Source organism: Pinus tabuliformis, chromosome 3_1 (genome assembly GCF_031772625.1).
Source record: "Pinus tabuliformis cultivar Carrire ecotype Pingquan chromosome 3_1, CPIR1, whole genome shotgun sequence".
Lineage (NCBI taxonomy): Eukaryota > Viridiplantae > Streptophyta > Pinopsida > Pinales > Pinaceae > Pinus > Pinus tabuliformis.
In genome coordinates this window covers 432922363-432943548 of record NC_142301.1, presented here as the reverse complement: position 1 = coordinate 432943548, position 21186 = coordinate 432922363, and positions in this window count along the sequence as shown.

The following is a 21186-nucleotide window of genomic DNA, read 5'->3' as shown; positions in this document are numbered from 1 at the left end:
CTACATATATTGCATGGAAGCAATAGTCTCCTCACTCTTTCGAATAATGTGTTTTCCATACGAAGGAAGGATGGTCAAGCTCGTAGACCAACCTTCACTTCTGGGATCACGCATCGCAAGTAGTCACATACCTATCCTCAATGGTATTTTCGATCAAGAAAGGTCTCTCCCTCTGGTTCTTCTTCCTGATGAATGCGAGTGATTCGGGAAAGGAAGGCTGGAACCCAGGGGGCATGCATCCTGGTCTGCTCTGGAGGCAGAAAAAACCTTGGGTGTAAAGTAGAATTTCCGCGGGAGAATATGACTAGTCCGTACCCTATCCCCTCCTTCATCTTTGTAAATCTTCCTCTGTGCCATCTTCGTGGAAGAAGAAGGACAAGAAGACAAAGAGATAGATGGGCTCTCAGAAGGGGTAATTGGGAATGGGGTTGTTCTGGAAAAAGATTCTTTTGTTAAAGTTAAGTGTGTGGTGAAGTGTCGTCATTCACCTTTGTCTAAATAAGTAGGCTCTGCCAAAGGAGGGGATCCGTTTGCGGCAGCAAGTAGTAACCATCTTTGGATAAAAGGCAAGCCTCACCCATTAAAACAAATGTTTTAGAGGATAAGTAGGGGCAGCCTCCAAAGAAAGGGATTCAATTGCTGCAACAAATTGTAACCATCTTTGTGTAACCTAATGATAGACATCGCCGAAGAAAGTTTCTGTTTGAAAGAATTAGCAGAACAATCTTTGGGTAACCTGAAAGAGGTAAGCCTCACCTGTTGAAAACAAAGGTTTTTGACAGAAAAGTAGGGGCAACCTTGAAATTAGACTTACACCTGGGGGCATGCAAACCTCTTGGAATGCAAGCGCGGGCGACTTTTAGTTTTAGGTAGGACTAACCCCGCTAACCCGTAGATAAGTCGATACCCGGCTTGCACGAAGAGAGGATATGGAGCAAAGCGTAGGGAGATGAAGCTCCTTAAAAAAATAGGAATCTTCCATGAGACCTTCCTACTTTATGACTGGTAAAAACGAGCAGTTTTGGCAAAGTTCATGCTCGTTAAAAAATAAACGCAAGATCCGAGCAGTTTTAATGCGGAAATTCATGCTCGTTAAAAAATAAACATAAGCTTGTGAGCAGGCTTTCCCCCAGAGTTCAAGCTCATTCAGAAAAAATGAACCGGTAAATAACCATTTGAGACCGTAAATTCATCAGCCATAAAAGCCTTGGTCGTGTTTGTGCACCGTCACCTCCACTTTTCATTTGGCCTACCATTCACATCCACTTGATTGTTTACCTATTTTGAGGAACAGCTGCGAAGAGTGATCCCACCTAGCCATCCTTGTAATACTGTCGTGATTGGAAAATTCCAACCTGTACCTGGAATCTGCTGCTATCCCTGTTTATCACTCGTTCCTCAAAATACGAGTCTTCTTTGAGCACTTTTCAGTGACTCGTAAAATATGAAAAGTTTGCCGAGTTTTGGCCTTCCAGCTCGTTAAAAGGACCGGAAGAGCTATCCCTCCTCTAGATTTTAATCTTTTTGGACCTGAGGGATTATTGCACAAAAAGATCGAGCGCTTGTCTAGTTCGGCTCGATAAAGATATCGAACATTCATCCCTTCTGTATTGTTTTATACTTTTTCGGACTTAAGGGATTAGATGACGAAAAAGGACCCCTGGAGTCCACTTTATGTACCCTTTTCAAACTCTCTAAAAATGAAAAGGACCGAGTTGTCTTTTTCGTTGGGCTCGTTAAAAATATTAGATAGCGACAAACTTGTCTTTAGACGAGAACGAGTTTCCCTATCGCTAGGCTCGTTAAAACATAGCGATGGGCTTGCCCGAAGGGCAGGTTATAGAACAAGCATATGTTATCCTCCTCAAGCTTGACAAAAATAAAGAGGTACTGGTCAGAAATGACTGGGGAAAAATTGGGAGAACCTCAAAGCTTAATGGTAGCAAGTCGCTCTTGAACATGACACTTTTGCCTCCGTAAATATCGGGTTGGGTTATTATCATTCACTGGTCCCTTCACCATGGTCTCGCCATACCATCCATACATGGGGTAATGCTACCGATCCATCACATCAGTGTTGTTATATGTTCAAGAGATGTCATTCAGAAAGTGTCAACCGGGTCCCATCCACTACCGTACATCATCTTTCATCCTTCCATGACCGCCACCCTGAATCATATTTCACAGATCGTTTTCACCATCATCACTAGCTCCGTTCTGTGTCACTAATGTGGGATTCATTAAGGCCCTCCTTTGACGGATCACTTCTTGTCGACATCAGCTCACTATCCAAGAAGTTGATCTAGGAACACCCCCTCAGTACTTTGAAGCTTTCATGCCTCAATGGCAAGTTTCTCACTCCCGGCGATAGGTATACATTAATGACCTTCGACCAGGAGACTTTGCGTGGTGTTCGACGTCAGATCCTATATTCACACCACGTGAATTGTGCTGCAGTACCTTGAGGGTCATCATCATTATCAGTGATTCCTCTCGCGCTTGTTAACAGTTTACATTATTGACTGGTAATCAAGCGATGTCTTTCCATGTTCGACTTCAAGAAATTCTCACATGGATCGACTTGTACTAGAGTGAAGATCGGACAAGTTTGAAGACCCCGAATCTAGTTTCATCCATCCGGGCTGCGATATATATTCAGGAGATAAAAACATAGACATGTGCAGCAGATGATCATCCTACTAAAAAAAAGGATGATAATTAAAAGCAGAGAATTATCATTCTATTATCAGACGATCGTCTGTTTATGTACAACAAATGTATTTATAAAGCTGAGCATGGGAAATGCCCGCCTCAGCTAGATCATGAAAAGAAAGTATGAAAAGATAATGTATTGTATTGTATTTTGTTACAGGTCACCTCCCAGCGATTGAATGAACTTCGGATCCTCCTAATAAAGCATTTCACCCGATAAACGACCTCATACTTTAGGGGGCAACTATTATAGACATTTTTGTGCCTTACAGCATAGAGCATGAAATGTCAATAATCTAAGGGATCCAAAGTCCCTAAACATGTTGTTCTTACCCTTAGAGGAACAAGGTCAGCAAACCACAGCACTGCAAATCAGTTCTCCACTGAAAAACACTCAAAAACAGGTCAATTTTGGATCAAAGCAGCTGCTCCACTAGGCTTCTGCGCTGAATGTCAAGAGCTCCATGGTGTACCTGCGCTGCATAGCAAGTGCAACAAAGGCTACCTGCGCTGGGCGTACTTTGACATGTGGAGGAATCTTTTTCCCAATGTGCCAATGCCCAGGAAGCTTCCAAAAAGACACTTGATCATAAGATTCACCTAATGATGAGTTAAGAGCTTCTAAAACTCCAAGTGGAAGGTGGAAACTCCGAGTGAAGAACTGAAGAACAACTGGAGTTGAAGAGGACAACAAGTCACACATCAAGCTGACTTATCTTCACTCCAAAACTCTATATAAGGATCTCATCCCATGGGATCTGGAGGGGCGGAATTTAGCGCGAAGAATTGATGTTGGTTTACAGTTGTGAGCATTGGGTGATTGCTTGAGGGAGGTGAAGAAGAGATTTCTCTCCGTCGGGAAGGTGATGCTGGATTGGACCTCTCATGGTTGTATCACCGCCTGAACCTTACTTCCATATATTAATAAATCATTTGAGGTTCTTCTATTCGCATGTGTTTCAATGGTGTATTGTCTTACTTGCGTCTTTGATTTATGCTAATCCTTGAATCGATTATGAATGCATGCTTCTTGTAATTTCCTTTTCTTGTCTTATTTGCAGGATCTCGTGTAGCTGGGCCCGTGAAAAGACTTGGAGCTGGGAGCAAGCGGCAAACAAAAGAGATTGGATCGACCATTTGCGCAAGACATTGGTAAGTGGATCTCTTCCTTTTATCTCTTGCATGTCATAAAGAAGAAAACTTTAGATAGCTTTGCTTTCAGCTGTTGCTAAGGAACTGTCACCCTTAGAGTGGGTTAGGGTCATTCCGAGTTGGATACTTTCCCCCACAACAATTAGGTCGGCGCAAATCTATAAAGAATCCAAAAAAGTGATCAAAAACACTCTGAACCAGTGGCAATGGCAGCCAGCATGGAACGACGAGGACCTTGGTCAAAACGCACTGACCGAGGCCCATGGAGACTGCGCGGGAGGTCAAAGTAGCCCTTGGGAGCCCTGGATCGGGAAACGGAGGTGATTTTTGATGCGCGATTAGCATGCATTACTGGGCGAACAGGGCCAAAATGGAGGAAGCCTGGAGCACTCGGTCACGTTGGGAGTGGGAGAACCGCAGGCGGAAAAAGCGAGAAGCGCTAAACGTACAAAGGCGGGACCCGCGCTCTAGAAACTAGCGCTATTGATCGGGGTGCCCTTAAATGGTAAGAGGTTTTAGACGAGAGCGGAGCGACTCCATTCATCAATCAACGTGTGGCAGATATAGGTGAGAGAAAACCGTTGTTGATCGCACGCTATCAATCAAGCAAGTCAACCATGCGAAATGTGTGTATGGCATCGGATCTGGAGGACCCAGATCGGGCGGCTGAGATTGCACCCGATGGAAGAAGCAGAATCAACGAGGGAATATGCCGCGATTTGTAAGGATTTGGAATCCATTTTGACTACCATAGTGGAGGAAAGATTCATCCATGACGTAACTGAAGAAATGAACCGACGAAGTAGGCTAGCGCCATTTAGAGGAGGATACATGGCCACCTCCCTGAGCGTTGATAATGACGCCGAACAAGGAACTCCAAGCGCAGTTGCAGATGGTGAACTGACAAAGGCAGAAGAGGAACAGAGCAGACATTAGAATTAATGGCTAAAAGCCATGAACAAAGAGGATACACAGGAATCAGTCATTGAGAGGGATAGAGAACCCTAGAGAGACAGAGGAAGAGACCAGAATCCCAAGAAGAGGATGGAACACAGAGAAAGAAGGCAGTAAAGCAAAGCAGAAAAGGACAGAGGGCTGATCTAACCAGAGGTAGCATCGAGCACCAAAGGCTTGAGAGATCCGGGCCATCCCAAAGAGGATCTGTCCGGGCTGAGCACCACATTGGGCTCCCCCCTGTAGACTAGAAGGCCACGGAGCTAGTAGGAAGAAGAAGTTTGTGTACTCAAGTGGCTTGGGGAATCCAAGAACCACCCTGCCAAGCAAATCTGCTTCAAGAGAACTCACTTTGAGTCCCTACATTGTAATTCTCTGCTTAAAGACACAATAAAACAAGGCCACCATTGAAATCTAGACCAGAGATGTAGCCCTGGAGAATAGGGTGAACTCCTTATTAAATTTCTTGTGTCTTTGTGTTCTCTTACTATATTTCTCTACTGTCTCTCCATTTAAATGTCTGTGTATTAGCAATCTGATTGATCCGTTGCTTAAATAACACAGAACACACACCAACACATGAGTCTATAATACCTTTGTTTAATAAATCTTTAACTGATGTCACTCATAGGGTGAATATAAAATCACAGATGGTTGCTACTATTCCAAGAGTATGACTTTGAAGTCGTTGTGAAGCCAGGGAGGTTAAATGTAGGACCTCACCATATGTCGTGAATCGGAACAGGTGACAAACCTAATAATCTAGAGGAAGGGTTTCCCGATGCCCATATCTTCGCGTGCGCATAGCAGATAATAATTCTGCAGACATTATTCACTTATTCACTACATGGATGGCACCAGAGGGATATACAAGTCAACAAAAGATGGAATTGGTAGTGTGCGTAGCAAATTTTTCAGTTGTCACGGGACATCTGTATAAGATGGGTGCATATGAAATATTGCAAAGATATGTCCCCGACTTTGAGCAGGATAGCATTCTCGCTGAAGCTCATGGAGGAGTTGTGGGCGGTCATTATGCAAGAAAGGCAACTGCGCAGAAGATTTTGCGCGTGGGTCTATGGTGGCCTACTTTACATAGGGATTCCAAGGCATAATGTAAGGCATGCAATGCATGTCAAAGAACTAGCAGACCATTGCGAAGGGATGAGTTTCCATTACATCCTCAAGTGTCCCTGCAGCCATTTGAGAAATGGGAAATTGATTTTGTTGGGACAATTCAGCCCCCTGGAAAGAAAACAGGTGCGTGCTATATTATCATGCGACAGAATATCTAATGAGATGGGTGGAAGCACAACTGGTTAAGGATTGTACAAGGGCTACGGCAGCAAAGTTTTTGTTCGAGTATGTCTTAACCAGATTTGGCTACCTACACGTGTTGATGAGAGACAGAGGTACACACTTTTTGAATGAAACGATCAGCACATTAGCGAAAGAATTCTAGGTCTACTATAAGAAGAGTACACCATATCACCCATAGGCTAATGGAACTGTTGAAGCCTTCAATAAGATTTTGGAGAGCACACTGGCAAATATCTGAAATGCGTAATGAAATGACTGGGATGTGTCCGTACCTGCAATACTAAGAGCTTATAAGACTACTTGTAAGAAGCTGACAAGACAAACGCCATTCAAATTGGTATTTGGTGTAGAAGTTGTAATGTCGATGGAGTATATTGTGCCTAGTTTGCGCATAGCAGCTCTCACAGGTATGGCAAATCGCGAGGCCTTGGAGGAACAACTCGTGTAGCTAATGGAGCTCAAAGTGGATTGATTTTTGGTGGGATTTCATCAAAAAGTACAAAAGAAATGTGAAAAAGCATGGCATGATCGCCATATAAAGCTTCACACTTTCAAGGTAAATGATCCTTTCCTCTTATATGATAGTAAATTCTCTAAGTTTCCAGGTAAATTCCAGATGCATTTGCTAGGGCCATATATTATCAAAGAAATTATAGATGGAGGCACAGTTCAGCTCGCGAAGCTAAATGGGGAACCTTTTCTGGGAAGAGTGAATGGGAGCAAATTGAAGTTGTATATAGGGGATCCTGCACAATGACTATATGGTAGCAGGATAGTCTTAGTTCTCCAGGCAGTTGCAAGGGAGCGTGGGACTATAAACTACATTGCCCAGTTTGGAGGACAACGCAGTGAGCACGCTGCGTGGAAAGTGATGAAGTTGCAACCTATGAAGTTGCGTGTAGGAAGATGCTCCATAGAGGGAAGTACCATGTAGCATAGCAGGAAAGTGACTATTGGAGTCATTTTTCATGACTTGACGAACAAAAGACGGTTAAGAGGAGTGGGATGGCAGCATTTAAGGCAAACATATTTGAAGATCTTCCACCAAAACAACATTAATTGTCAGAAATTGGGGGGAACGGTTGGATTTGAATTCAAAAACCCCTATAAGTTATGCGTGCTAAACCAACAGAGAACACTTTGCACCCTCAAAATTGCTAGTGAGATTTGTTGTCTGTCGCTTATGAACTGATCGTATTGGGAAGATTTAGTCGCAAGCCCTGTGTTTGCTAAGTTTTCTGAGCTAAATCAGAAGTTCATTCTAAAGAAAATTCTTGGTCCTAGCCTTGCAGAAACTGTGAGTGCTGGTGGCGATGTTGTCCATGAAGGAGCTGCCTCGGAAGTTGTGAGTATGGAAGCTACAGCGCCTATGCCTACGGCGCCGAGGTCACCTAGACCAAAACCTACCCTGACCAGAGAAACCCAAATAGCCAAATCGAAGAAGGAAAAGCAGAAGAAGTTGATGCCGGTGTGCGCCTCCCCCAAGAAGCATTCTGAAACACAAAAGTCGAAGAAGGATAAGCAGTTGGAGAAGGTAGTCGACCTGGAGGTGGAAGAAGGCCAGGGAATGAAAGATATTGATGCTAAAGGAGTGGAAACTATCACAAAGTTACCCCAGTATATCCCTCAACAAAAGGGAAAGGCGAAGGTCACGAAGGAACCAGACTCTGAGAAGTTCACTGTTTCCACGCCCCTGCTACCTAAGTAGGTTCCTTTTGAAGGTTCGCGGCTAGCGCGGATCCCACTATTGAAAATGGAAGATTGGGACCTCGCGAATGACGCCACGTTCCCACACTTGGCGGTAGATCGGTATATGAGAAGGGTTTATTATGAAGAATCAAGTGTGACAACATTAAAGATGGAGGGAAGGGTCCGCGGTGTGGAGAACTCGGGGTTACTCAATCTGTTGTGGGTACCCCATTATCACCACACCCCCATTAACATAATCTGTGTGCGCCAGCTACTCACATTGGTGCATGATGTGTGTCTATAGCTAGGAGGGCCTATACCCATCACAAATATGCTTATTCACAGAATCACGCACCTGCCTTATAATGGCGCGAACCCGGCCAATGAGTTTGGCGCAAAGACGGGAGAAAAGGACCTAGCAGAAAGAGTGAAGAGAGATAATGGCCTCATGAAGAAGTTGTGAGGGTATTCGATTTTTTCTATCACAAACCCAATAGTTCAATTAGCCACCCATATCCTAGCAAGGAAAGTAATGAGGAAATACCACGCGTATGAAGTTCCGGTGCCGTAGTTTCCTCGGTTGTGTAATGCGCGAAAGGTATCTAGTATAATTGGTCAAGATACCTCTGTCAGGAGTTCCTAACAAACTATCGTGAAGCATACGATGAGACCAAGTCGTTTCATTTCACTCGGTTATTTTTGTCCATTGTTTTAGTTGCATGGAAATTGTCAAAGGATAGTCAATTTCTTCCACTTGAGGAAGGATTGTCGAAAGCAGCGCAATTCATTTCCTTATGGGCTACAAAGGATCCCGTGCGGATCACCAAGACAAAGATATTCTTGGTTGTCATGGAGATGTCTTCCCGCATGGCCATTAATCAGCGTTCGAGATTGTCCCCAACCTTTTTCACGCAATTTTCATCCTAAGTGACATTCAAGGCTTACTTCCATAGGGTATGCATTCAGGCGCGGAAGGATCCAGAGCAGAAGTGGCATGATTTTCCATATTTGATGACTGAAACAGATGTTCAGGAGGTCATCGCAAAATGGCCTGCAGGGTGGCGCACATCATCAGGCTTAGATGTTGGAACAATCATAGGTGCGGAAAGCTCTACCACACATAAGAAGAAGGAGGAAGCTAAGCAAGTTGTGTGTAACTTGGTTGTGCAGAAAAAGAAGGAAGCAATAGAAAAGGCTCGTATGGAGCAGGAACGCGCTGCCAAGGAGCAAGCGGAGCAGGAGAAACGCGTGTCTCAGAAAGGTGATAAGTCACCTTCACCGGAGACAAAGGAGGAAGAAATTTCAGAACAAGGTGGAGAAGGATATGAGGGGCAGAGTACCCCATTCATTCTGAAGAAACGTGGAAAGGTGTTACACATCATTTTTCCACTATCCCTGTACTCCTTGTTCCTTAATCCTGGAGGACCTCTACAGTGAACCCCGCATCCTTTGCCTGCATGAAGAAACTCCCATTGTGTCCCTCTTCATGATCAAATCAATTCCCTTTTGCACCATTTCCCTTGAAACTTCTGTTTTGCGCAGTTTACAAGACCGGCGCCATGGAAAATTTTAGGGGCTAATATTCATAGATGGGTTAATTTTCCATGATTTTTCCATGATTTGTCTCCCCCACGCCGATGTGTAAAGATTAGCACTATCCCTCGCGTCGACCAGAGTGACTGAGCTGTGTTCCAGTCGCACCAGTCCTATTTTGGAATTTTTTTTAAATTAGGAGCCGAAGCTTCCAACTCTATAAGCTTCATAACAGAATTCTAGTAAATGGTTTGGCCAAATGGGGTCGAGGATGTCAGTTTGGGCTCCTTTCCCCTATAATGATGGAACTACCCCAAGGGAGAAGCCCTTCTCCCATGGGAAGAGGATCCATCTCCCATCCATTTTTCCTATATAAACCTCCCTTCTTCCCAAGCACAAGCTAGTGTTGATATTGGTGTGCTAATGCTATTTTGGTTTGGAGTAGACAGCAAGCTATTACTAGTGGTAGCTATCTAGTTGTGTTGAGGAAGAAGTGCGTTTTGGTTTGGAGTGAAGCCTAAATGGAAGATCCTTAAAACCATTGTTGCTTGAGGCCATCATGGCATGCTAGCAGAAGTGTGTGGGAACCTGGTCTTGTCAGAGGAGGACTACAACATCAAGGAAAATGGTTGTAATCTCTCTTTGATATTAATATATGCAACTATCGATTGATTTACTACATGATTTGTCACATTCATGGCTTAATGTTTATTGACTTGTTAAGTAGGTTGAATTACAATTTGTTTATAATCACGTTTGTTGTTTGTTGTTGTTTACTTGTTTCAGGTGCTTGAAGAAGGAAGCAAGAGATAGTTGGGGCGAGCAAACAAGGACATCATCAAATAGGATAAGAGGACTAAGAGGTAGGCCCTCTTAATTGGTTCTAACCTAAGGAAATATTCCATAGAATGTATCTTTTGTGGAAAGACCCATCATCGGGAAAGAGGAATTCGTTCGTGTCCGCAATTATAATTTTACTTCACCACAAATTGGTGACTCCACTGGGGATCCCAATCCTTTTGTTTGTCTTGGATTTCATGATTTCATGAGAACTTTTCTAGTTCCACTTTTTCCCTTTGGTTCTATTTATTTTCTCCTGCTTACTGGTATGAGTCTAAAATTAATAGTAGCAAATCTGGTCCCTGTTTCAAAAAAAAAATCCTTAGCTCCCTCAATCAGTGCGCTTAATTCGCTGACAATGATGCCGATCAGCGCGAGTTGCTAAGAAACAATCACGCCGACCAGCCTCTGGCACTTGTTTTCAGTTAGGCGATCACATTGATGCCTGTAAATGAAGATTAGGGCCTGATGCCAATCTTGGCCAGTGTGTTCTGCTCTTGTGGTTTTGACCCCGTAAGCCTTTTGGACCATTTTCTCCCTAATTAGAAAGCTACTTTTCATTTGGTTTTGTTTGCTTGTTGGCTTATCATCTTTCTGCTTGATTAATTGAGTCATTGAGTGGCTAGCGACACTAGGGCATATAGTTGGTCATCCATTCAGCATTTTGTGAACTTAGTAAGTCGAATTGTAGGTGTACTTACTATTCGCTGACAGTGATTCCGATCAGTGCGAGTTGCTGAGAAACAGTTGTGCCGACCAGCCTCTGGCACTTGTTGTCAGTTAGGAGGTCGCTTCGATGCCTGTAAGTGAAGATTAGGGTCTGACGCCAATCTTGGCCAGTGTGTTCTGCTCTTGTGGTTTTGACCCTGTAAGCCTTTCGGACCATTTTCTCCCTGATTAGAAAGCTACTTTTCATTTGGTTTTGTTTGCTTGTTGGCTTATCATCTTTCTACTTGATTAACTAAGTCATTGAGTGGCCATTGACACTAGGGCATATAGTTGGTCGTCCATTCAGCATTTTGTGAACTTAGTAAGTTGGATTGTAGGTGTACTTACTATTTGCATTTTGTTTTTTGGTCCTTTTATGACTTTGACCTTTTCTTCACAAGTTTGAAAAGTTTTCATTTGCTTTCCTCAACGTTTCTTTTCTGGCATGGATTACATTGTTTGTCTTGTGATTGGTAAAGTCGGTCTTTCATTAGTCTGAAAGAGTTTCTCTTTTCATGTGTTCATGTTCTTGAAGAGCTTATTGTCTTGAGAACTTTTTCATTGAAAGATTCATATGTGAAGAGTTTGTTTCGTTGTTCCATGAAAGAGTATGAAATTCTAGCTTGCTGCATCATTACGTTACGATAACTTGCATCATCAAAAGACTAGAATTGCATCGGCATCTGGAAAAGGAAGAGAACTTGTTTTCTTTTGAAAGTACTAATAGATAAGTGCTTGTCAGGAAATTAGGAATTGGAATGCATTTTTCATTAGTTTATTTTTTGAAAAAGTAAGGTAGTGAAAAATCCTTTCATTGTCAATTGCTTGATTATTTGCATTTGATTGAGTAGTTTTTACCCTATCTAGTGTAGACATTTCATAGAATTGAAAGGGTCTTGTCCCATTTAGTTGCATTGAAGGTTTTTTGAGTCACATTGCTAAGACCTAAAAACTGAAACATAACTCAAGATCAACTTTAAAATGAATTCAATTAACCTAAGGCACATTTGACATTAACAATCATATCTAGAAGGTCTAGGCTATAGACGTGTTCCGGCATCTTTAAACCTAGCATTTGTCATTAGATTTGGCATTAGATAGTGCTAGTACAGATTTATGCTCCCTGTACTGTCGAGTATATAAAGGGAGACCCCACTATGCTGCAATCCTTTTATACTTAGGAAGCCGAGCCAGCTGCCTTGCAAACGTGATACACTGAACACAGCATTCGGGTAGATTTCCTACTCGTACTTCTTGGTTCACCGGGGGGTATTCTACAATTCACGGTTGCCTGGTAATCCTGTTTACCTAGATCATCCAGAGCAATCATTTGATCTTTTTGACTCATTAAACTTAAAATATCATTCGAGCACTTGTCCTTTCAAGCTCTTTTCCAATCAAAAGCGATAGAGTCATCTTTGTTTCTTTCTTGACTCTTAAAAAATGAAAGAGCACCAGTCTTTTATGTGTCTTAATAATTGATTTACCCACAATCCAAAACACCTTGTTAGTCTTTTTTTGAGACCAAATCGTGAGTTTCCCTTAAACGAACATTTTAAAGCCTTGAAGTTAATTGTTTTGTCGACTAAGACAAGGCCATCATGGCTTAACCATATGGTTCACCCAATTCCTCTTCCTCTCCTCCATTTGAAAGATTGTCTGAGGAGCCATTTCCTAAGTTACCAAAGTCACTCAAGGACCAAGATGTTGAACTCGCAATTGTTTTGAGCATTCAACCTTTGTCATCTCGTCCTTCACCTACCTTTGATACTGGGTCATGTGTTGATCTTGGCCCGGAATCTCTGGAAAATCCCATTCAAACTCCAGAGAATTCGCCGACCATTAACTGTCAACTTGGACTGGTTATCTACCCTTCGAACCCTTTGTTTTACCCTGTTGTGATATCACCGCAACTTCCTTACAGTCTGTATGACCATCCGGGTGTTCCTTTGGAACTATCCCCTCATACTCGTTTGGCCATTCGTCATCGTTTGTTTTCAGACATGGAACCCGAATGAGATGCTCCAGTCACATCTCCAAATGAGTCCAAAGTTTCTACTCCACACACTATTGAGAGGGAAGAATTGCAATTGCAGTTTCCTCCCAAGGGTTTCCCCTTTACAAGGGGTATTCCCGCTAGTTTTCCACCCAACTATGTGTTTTTGGTGCAGTTGGTTTTAGGTACACCTAGTGCCTCATCAATTTACCATAACCCTATTTGGGTGTCACGTGCCATGCCTACTTCAAGTCCATTCGTTACAAGCACGACTTCCCAACAGGTTTTTACCTCAGTCCCGGTGCAACCCACCATTCCAAATACTCTTGTATCGTCCATTCCAGTTACTTGTCAGGCACAACCGGTAGTTTCAAAGAATGTCTCTATCAGTTCCTCTGTCCCTCTAGTCAGTGGCCCAACTGTGCCACTGCCTGGGGGGTAGAACCTGAATGTCTCTATGGTGTTAGGTGCCACTAATGTGAGCAGCTCACAAGCTCACAGGCTCGGTATAAACCAGCCTTCTTCTGGTATCATTCATAACCCTGTTGATCCTACTGGACCAAGCAATGTCTAGTACCAACAGGTTCAGAATCCCGTTGGTCCATTTGGATGGAGCAATGTTCAGTATCAGCAAGCCTATGGGGCTCAGGTCCAATACCAAAATCCTTACGTTCCATATGGTTCTTAAGGAATGGTTAATCAACCTTACACCCTCCAATCTAGGTAGTACATCTAGCCTGGCTATGGCCAGATTCAGTTCAGAAATTTCCCGGGCACCATTCAAGTACCCTTGCAGCAGAAAGGACAGCCTCTTCAACAAAAAGGGCAACCTTTGTTATCGCAAGGCCAGCACAATAGCAAGGGCAAATGATTCCACAACAACGCTTACTGCAACAACCGCAAGGTCAACCCTTGCAACCATTGCAGCAAGCTACGCAGCAGTAGATGCAGTATGCTCCAAATACCTCTCAACCCATGTCCTTGCAGGGCAAACCTCTGCAACCCCAGGGACAAATTTTGCAACCGCAAGGTCAACCCTTGCAACAAAAAAACCAACCAGGCATTAGCAACCCTTTTACACATATCAACAAGGTCAAACATTGTAGGGGCAGGGTCAAGGTCAAGTCCTAGAATAACACCCTCAAAATCCCCATGTCTTAGGTAAACAGGTTCAGAATCCTGTTGACGAAGGGAATCATGTACATAATCCCTACATCCAAGGGAAACAGGTGTATCAACATTATGCCCAAGGAATGCAGGTCCAAAACCCTCTTGTTCAAGGACAACAGGTTCATCAGTTGTATGTTCAAGGACAATAGGTCCCATATCCATATGTTTAAGGTCAACAGGCTCAACAGCCTTTTAACCCATATGTTGCTTATCAGCAACCTATGGCTGGACAGTTCCAAGGTATTCAAGGTCAAAATCCTCCCTGTGGTCAAGGTAATCCACAATGGGGGCAACCTCAGATACCATATGGCCAAAATCCCCCACTATGGGGTCAAAATCCTTACCAGCAGGGATGGGCTCCTCCCTATGGGCCCATCCTCAAACATTGCAGGGGCAGGGTCAAGGTCAAGTCCTACAATAACACCCTCAAAATCCCCATGTCTTAGGTAAACAGGTTCAGAATCCTGTTGACAAAGGGAATCATGTACATAATCCCTACATCCAAGGGAAACAGGTGTATCAACCTTATGCCCAAGGAATGCAGGTCCAAAACCCTCTTGTTCAAGGACAACAGGTTCATCAGTTGTATGTTCAAGGACAATAGGTCCCATATCCATATGTTTAAGGTCAACAGGCTCAACAGCCTTTTAACCCGTATGTTGCTTATCAGCAACCTATGGCTGGACAGTTCCAAGGTATTCAAGGTCAAAATCCTCCCTGTGGTCAAGGTAATCCACAATGGGGGCAACCTCAGATACCATATGGCCAAAATCCCCCACTATGGGGTCAAAATCCTTACCAGCAGGGATGGGCTCCTCCCTATGGGCCCATCCTCAAACATTGCAGGGGCAGGGTCAAGGTCAAGCCCTACAATAACACCCTCAAAATCCCCATGTCTTAGGTAAACAGGTTCAGAATCCTGTTGACAAAGGGAATCATGTACATAATCCCTACATCCAAGGGAAACAGGTGTATCAACCTTATGCCCAAGGAATGCAGGTCCAAAACCCTCTTGTTCAAGGACAACAGGTTCATCAGTTGTATGTTCAAGGACAATAGGTCCCATATCCATATGTTTAAGGTCAACAGGCTCAATAGCCTTTTAACCCGTATGTTGCTTATCAGCAACCTATGGCTGGACAGTTCCAAGGTATTCAAGGTCAAAATCCTCCCTGTGGTCAAGGTAATCCACAATGGGGGCAACCTCAGATACCATATGGCCAAAATCCCCCACTATGGGGTCAAAATCCTTACCAGTAGGGATGGGCTCCTCCCTATGGGCCCGCTTATCGACCTCCCATGCATTTTAACACCCAATTGCCATTCTTGGCTACACTCGAGTTGCCCGATGTATCTCATCTTACGAATGATCTGATCCTTCATTCATTGTATTGGCCTCCAATATTGTCCAAGATACCATGTGATTGTCCAAAGTTCGATGGGAAAGCTAAAGAATATCCTCAGGCCAATGTGATGACATATCACCTCTGGTGCTCGTCGAACTCGTACGTGGATAATTCCATTCGTCTCTGTCTTTTCCTACGAACCCTCACAGGTGCTGCAGAGAAGTGTAACATCGAGCTACCTCAAAGTACTTACCATGACTTTAACTCTTTAGCCATGGCTTTCCTCACGCATTTTCAGCTACCGGTTCGCTATGAAACTGGAACCTATTTGCTCACATCGCTTAAGCAAGATACTGTGACACACATCTCTGATCACATCCATGAATGGAGACGTAGACATTGCCTGATCAAATTTGAGATTGTTGATTAGTTGCTCACTAAATGGTTCACCAAATCATTTGTGGCCCCAATTGCTCATGATATAGCTATGGGTGGATGCGTCACTGAAGAGCAGGCCATCGCTCATGCCCAGTACTTGGATCTAGTTTACTCTCAGTCTGGCACTTTGTACGAGTTATTACCTAATGCTCCATGGCCATCATCTGATCCCGCAACATCAAAGTCACCAGTTGTTCCTCCCGTTGATGGAGTTATTGGTTCAGTATCCCAGACCCCTACTAAAACTTCTTCCAAATAGAAGTCGGTCTCAAATGTTTTTCCTAATAGTTCATCCCAGAATCCACCTGGCCCTGGTAAAACCTCAGAGGTCCACGTTTTCCAGTCTACCGCAGCGGACAAATCCTCAAAAGGAAAAAAGAAAGGCAAAGGCAAAGCTAAAATCGATGCCCTGAAACAGGGTCTTCCCAAATTGTTTGTTGGCGAATCTTCACGATGGAAACCTAAGTATCCTTGCTTCATTTGCGAGGATGATCACTACACTAAGGATTGTCCCTGATGATCCAAAATTAGTCACCTACTCAAAGGGACCCCTGCTATCCTCAAAGAGTTGTTTTTGTCTCATCAGACCCAAATGGTAGACCAACCCCAATCTACTTCCTTCGGATCTCAAGTGTTCATGATAAGTACGCCTATTAATGTCGCTACTAGATCGAAAGACTATCAAACTCCAGCTCTGGCAGCTGAGAAAGAGAAAGAAGCTGCACCTTCTTCTTCTACCTCGAGTTCTGACCCTCTACATATTGAGCGCCCTAACCCTGATTCCGCTATGTTGCCACCCTCTGGAGGTGTACTGTGAAAATCCTCGTATAATCCCAATGTCCAAGTTGCTCAGCACTACAATATTGTTGAGGATTTGCCTTAGGTGTCGTTAGCCATGTTGGCTCTCGAGGTGCTCCAAAGTTTCCCATCGCAGCGGAAATCTTTGTTGTCAGCTATCGGGGGCATCGATCCCACCGATTCCAATTTGATATGTTTTGATCTAGAGAACCATGTTCCACAACTCCCTTATCAGATTAACTTTCTTATTTAGGTAATCGTCAATGAGAAGACCATCCACCGAATTATCATCGATGAAGGTGCTTCCACCTGCATCATGTCAACCGCATGTTGGAAGGCTATTGGTTCTCCTGCACTGAACCAATCTCCCAACACTTCGGAAGCTTTCGATGGCTGTGATTTGCAACCCTTCGGTGTCTTACCTAACCTTGCAAACACCTTGGAAGGCAAGAAGTGCAAGTCGAAGTAGAAATTGTTGACGCCAATCTCAATTATAATCTTCTACTCGGCTGAAGTTGGACTCATGCCATGCATGTCATGGCCTCCTCTTTATTTCGCATGACTCGTTTTCCCCATCAAGGGAAAATTGTCACCATCGACCAGCTGTCTTTCTTTGCCTCTTCCTCCTCAGATGGAAATTTTAAGTACGTCAAGCACATTGGTGCTCCCTATGAGAGTGTGGGGGTAGGTCTCTTCAAAGATTCTCGGTCAACATGATCTCGGTCAAATCTGATCCTTAGGTCATACCTGCACCGAGTCTTGTTGATACCTGGGGCGAGGTTATGCTGCTTAGTCCCACCAAATTCAATTACGTGGAAATTGTTTTGGCTTCGAACTCTGCATCCTCTTATTCTTCTATGTCGAAGACCTCTTTCAATACGTACTCTCAATCCCCGTGGCTTGGCACTTTGGAATCACCTGATCCCTTAGCCGAGACCTTCCTTGCTGATGAAGGTATCATGGAAATCATGTCTCTCAAGGAACTGCCTTGGATCGATACTCATCAATGCTCCTCGTTCCTACCTCAGTCGGCGGTCATGTCTACCGTTTTTGAAGAGTCCTCTTCTCCATTGTTTATTAATGAGTCAGTTTATCCTGACATGATCAAGATCTTTCAACTGAGGGCCCCTTTATCCCTTCATGGATTCAGGATTTTTTACCCTCCCCGAGCTTTTACCAATTACCCATTCTTGCAATGGGGTTTTCATTTAACGTAACCCTCCCTCGCCGAGGGGCCATGGGGGAAAATCCTTATATGTGTTTCACTCCATTATTTGGCTGAGTGTTAGGTCCCTATAATATTAGTGATCCCCCCATTACTATTGTCATTATATCCCTTATTGTTATTACTGTGTCCCTATTGTCCCCATATTGTTATTATTATTGTGCCCCATAGAATCCCTTTATTGTTATTTTTGTGCCTTTATATTATTATTGTTAGGTTGGCTTGATTATATTGTGACCCCGTAGACTCCTATTTATAGAAAGGACGTTTTGTCATTTGATCATCTAAGAATTGTTAATTCGTGTAATGTAAATGAGGTTTCCCCCTCGAAGAGGCTTATTTCTAAGGCACTGATCTATCTTTTCTATCTTTTTGTGAGCTGGTTTCATAACATTTGGTATCAGAGCTTTCGATTCTAGGGTTTTGTTGCTCCAAACAGGTCATCGTGCCATTTTCGCTATAACTTTTTTTCTGCAACATTTCAGAAGCTTAAAAAAAACCCATTTGGGCCGAAATATTTCGGGACATCGGATGCAAATTTCAGAGCTTTTCTCGCTATATTTGCAGAGATATGATATGAGGAAGTTGGCGTTTTTGCACATTCCCGAATTACATTCGAAACAGGTGACCTGGGGAAAATCGTCATAACTTTTTATTTAAGCATCAGATTGAAATCTCGTAAGAAGTTTCAGAAGAGGACGGCCTCTAGTTTTGTGTATATCAATTTCAAATACTAAGGTCGAAACAGTGACATGTGGCACATCATACAAGTTTGCTCCACTGAACTAGTCTATAATCAGGTCACCGTGGGAGATTTGGCATAACTCTTCCTTGGAGAATCCAATTTTGATCAGACTGGTGGCATTGGAAAGAGGATGCAGAGGGCTACTGCAATTCACGATTTCAAAATTGGTAGATCCAAAATTACAGAGGTACATCAGATTCAATATCTAGCTCCTACAAGTGAAAAAGGGTGTGTATTTTTTAAATTTTTGCATAAGCTTGGTTTGAAAAATTAGTTTGAAGGAATTCAAATGGCATAGTGAAGAATTATTATCGGTAGTTGATGCCCCAAAGAAAGAAAATGGAAACACTAGTAAGCAACCTGAAATCTCTAGCATGACTCATGAAGAAGAGGAAGAAATGCAACATGATATATCAATATTATGAAACCAAGTGCCAAATTTCACTAGCACAAAAGGTAACAGAAAATAAGATGGATGGTTTAAAGAAATACATAGAAGCTAAGATGGATGGTTTAAAGAAAGGCATAGAAGCTAAGATGAATGACTTGGAAGCTAATATGGATGGCGTGGAAACTAAGATGGACGGCGTGGAAGCTAAGATGGATGGCATGGACGCTAAGAAGGAAGCTAAGATGAATGGCATGGACGATAAGATGGAAGAATTGAAGATAAATTTGAATAAGTTGCTACAAGAAATGGTTACTAATGGTGAAATGGCAGTAAAGGAAACTCATGATGAGAACAAAATAAATGTTAATCATGATTTCATAGACTCTAATGTTGGATTGAAGACCCACCATGTTCCAAAAATTGATATGAGGAAGTTTGATGGCAAGGATCCCGGAACATGGATACTACAGATGGAGCAATTTTTCGATCTCCATAATGTGCAAAACACACAAAAGGTACGTATTGCAAATTTACATTTGGAACCAAATCAGTTTTTATGGTATCGATGCCTTTGCTCTCGTAAACAAATTGTCACTTGGGAAATTTTTACGAAAGAAATGATAGCACATTATGAGGATACAAAAAGCAACACCTTTTTTAGCCAATTGATAAATCTCAAAAAAAAGGGTTCAATGATGGAGCACATTGAGGACTTCCAAAAATTGAACATAAGGGTAAAAGATATTCCAGATGAGCATAGGATTGATGTGTTCATAGGGACTTTAAAGGATAATATCCAACATGAGGTTCGACTTTGGTAACCTGATTCATTGGAGAAGGCATTCAGGTTAGGAAGAAAAATGGAAAGCAAAATTATGGCAACCAAGAAGCCTACCACTCAACTATAAATATGGAAGTGTTGCTGCCCCTAGCCTTCCACAACCTACAAGGTTGACACCACAACAATTGGAAGAAAAAAGAGCAAAAGGGCTTTGTTACAGTTGTGATAGAAAATACACTAAAGGTCATAAGTGTGCTGAGAAGAAATTATTCTACATAGATTGTGAAGAGGAGGAAGAAAAGGAACAAGAAATGTCAAAAGAAGAGGATATACTCCAGGAACAAACCCTAGATAAAGAAGAAATGAATCCAACCATATCTTGTAATGCATTGGCTGGAATTACCACTCCTCAAACTATCAAGATAGAAGGGCATATCAAGAAGAAAAAGGTAATAGTGTTGATTGATTCGGGAAGTACCCATAATTTTATTCATTGTAAGATAGCAAAGGAATTGAATTGCTTCCTATATCCAGCACCAAAGTGTCAAGTGATGGTTGCAAGTGGAGGAACCATAAATTTCTCTGGAAAGTGCCATAATATCAGGTTATCCATGGGAGAATATGTATTGAATAGCCCAATGCTTTCCACTCCAATGGGTGGTGCTGATGTTGTACTAGGAGTCCAATGGCTACAATCCTTGGGTACAATAGCATTTAATTTTCAAGAAATTTTCATGAAATTTTCTATGGAAGGAAAGGAAGTTGAATTAAGGGGTATTGCAGGGAAACCGGGAAACATAATCAGCTCTAACGATATGACAAAGATTCTAAAGAAGGAACAATGAGGTGTAATTGCACAATTATGTTCGCTAGAGGTTCCCACATTGAAATCATCTATTTCTCCAGATCTCCAAAAAGTCTTGGATAATCATACCAAGGTATTTGAGACTCCCAAAGGTCTCCCACCTATTCATGATCATGATCATGCTATTCATTTGATTCCAAGAAGTGTTCCTCCAAACATCATGCCGTACAGATATCCCTATGCCCAAAAGAGTGAAATTGAACGTATGGTTGCAGAAATGCTAGAGGCTGGTATAATTCAACCTAGTCAAAGTTCTTTCTCTGCTCCAGTAGTATTAGTTCACAAGAAGGATGGATCATGGCACATGTGTCCAGATTATAGGGAGCTCAACAAGCCCACTATTAAAGATAAATTTCCCATTCATGTCATTGATGAATTATTAGATGAATTGCATGGATCAATTTATTTCACTAAGTTGGATCTTTGTTCAGGATATCATCAAATCAGAATGAAGACTGAAGACATTCCAAAAACAACATTTAGAACTCATGAGGGTCATTATGAATTTTTGGTCATGCCTTTT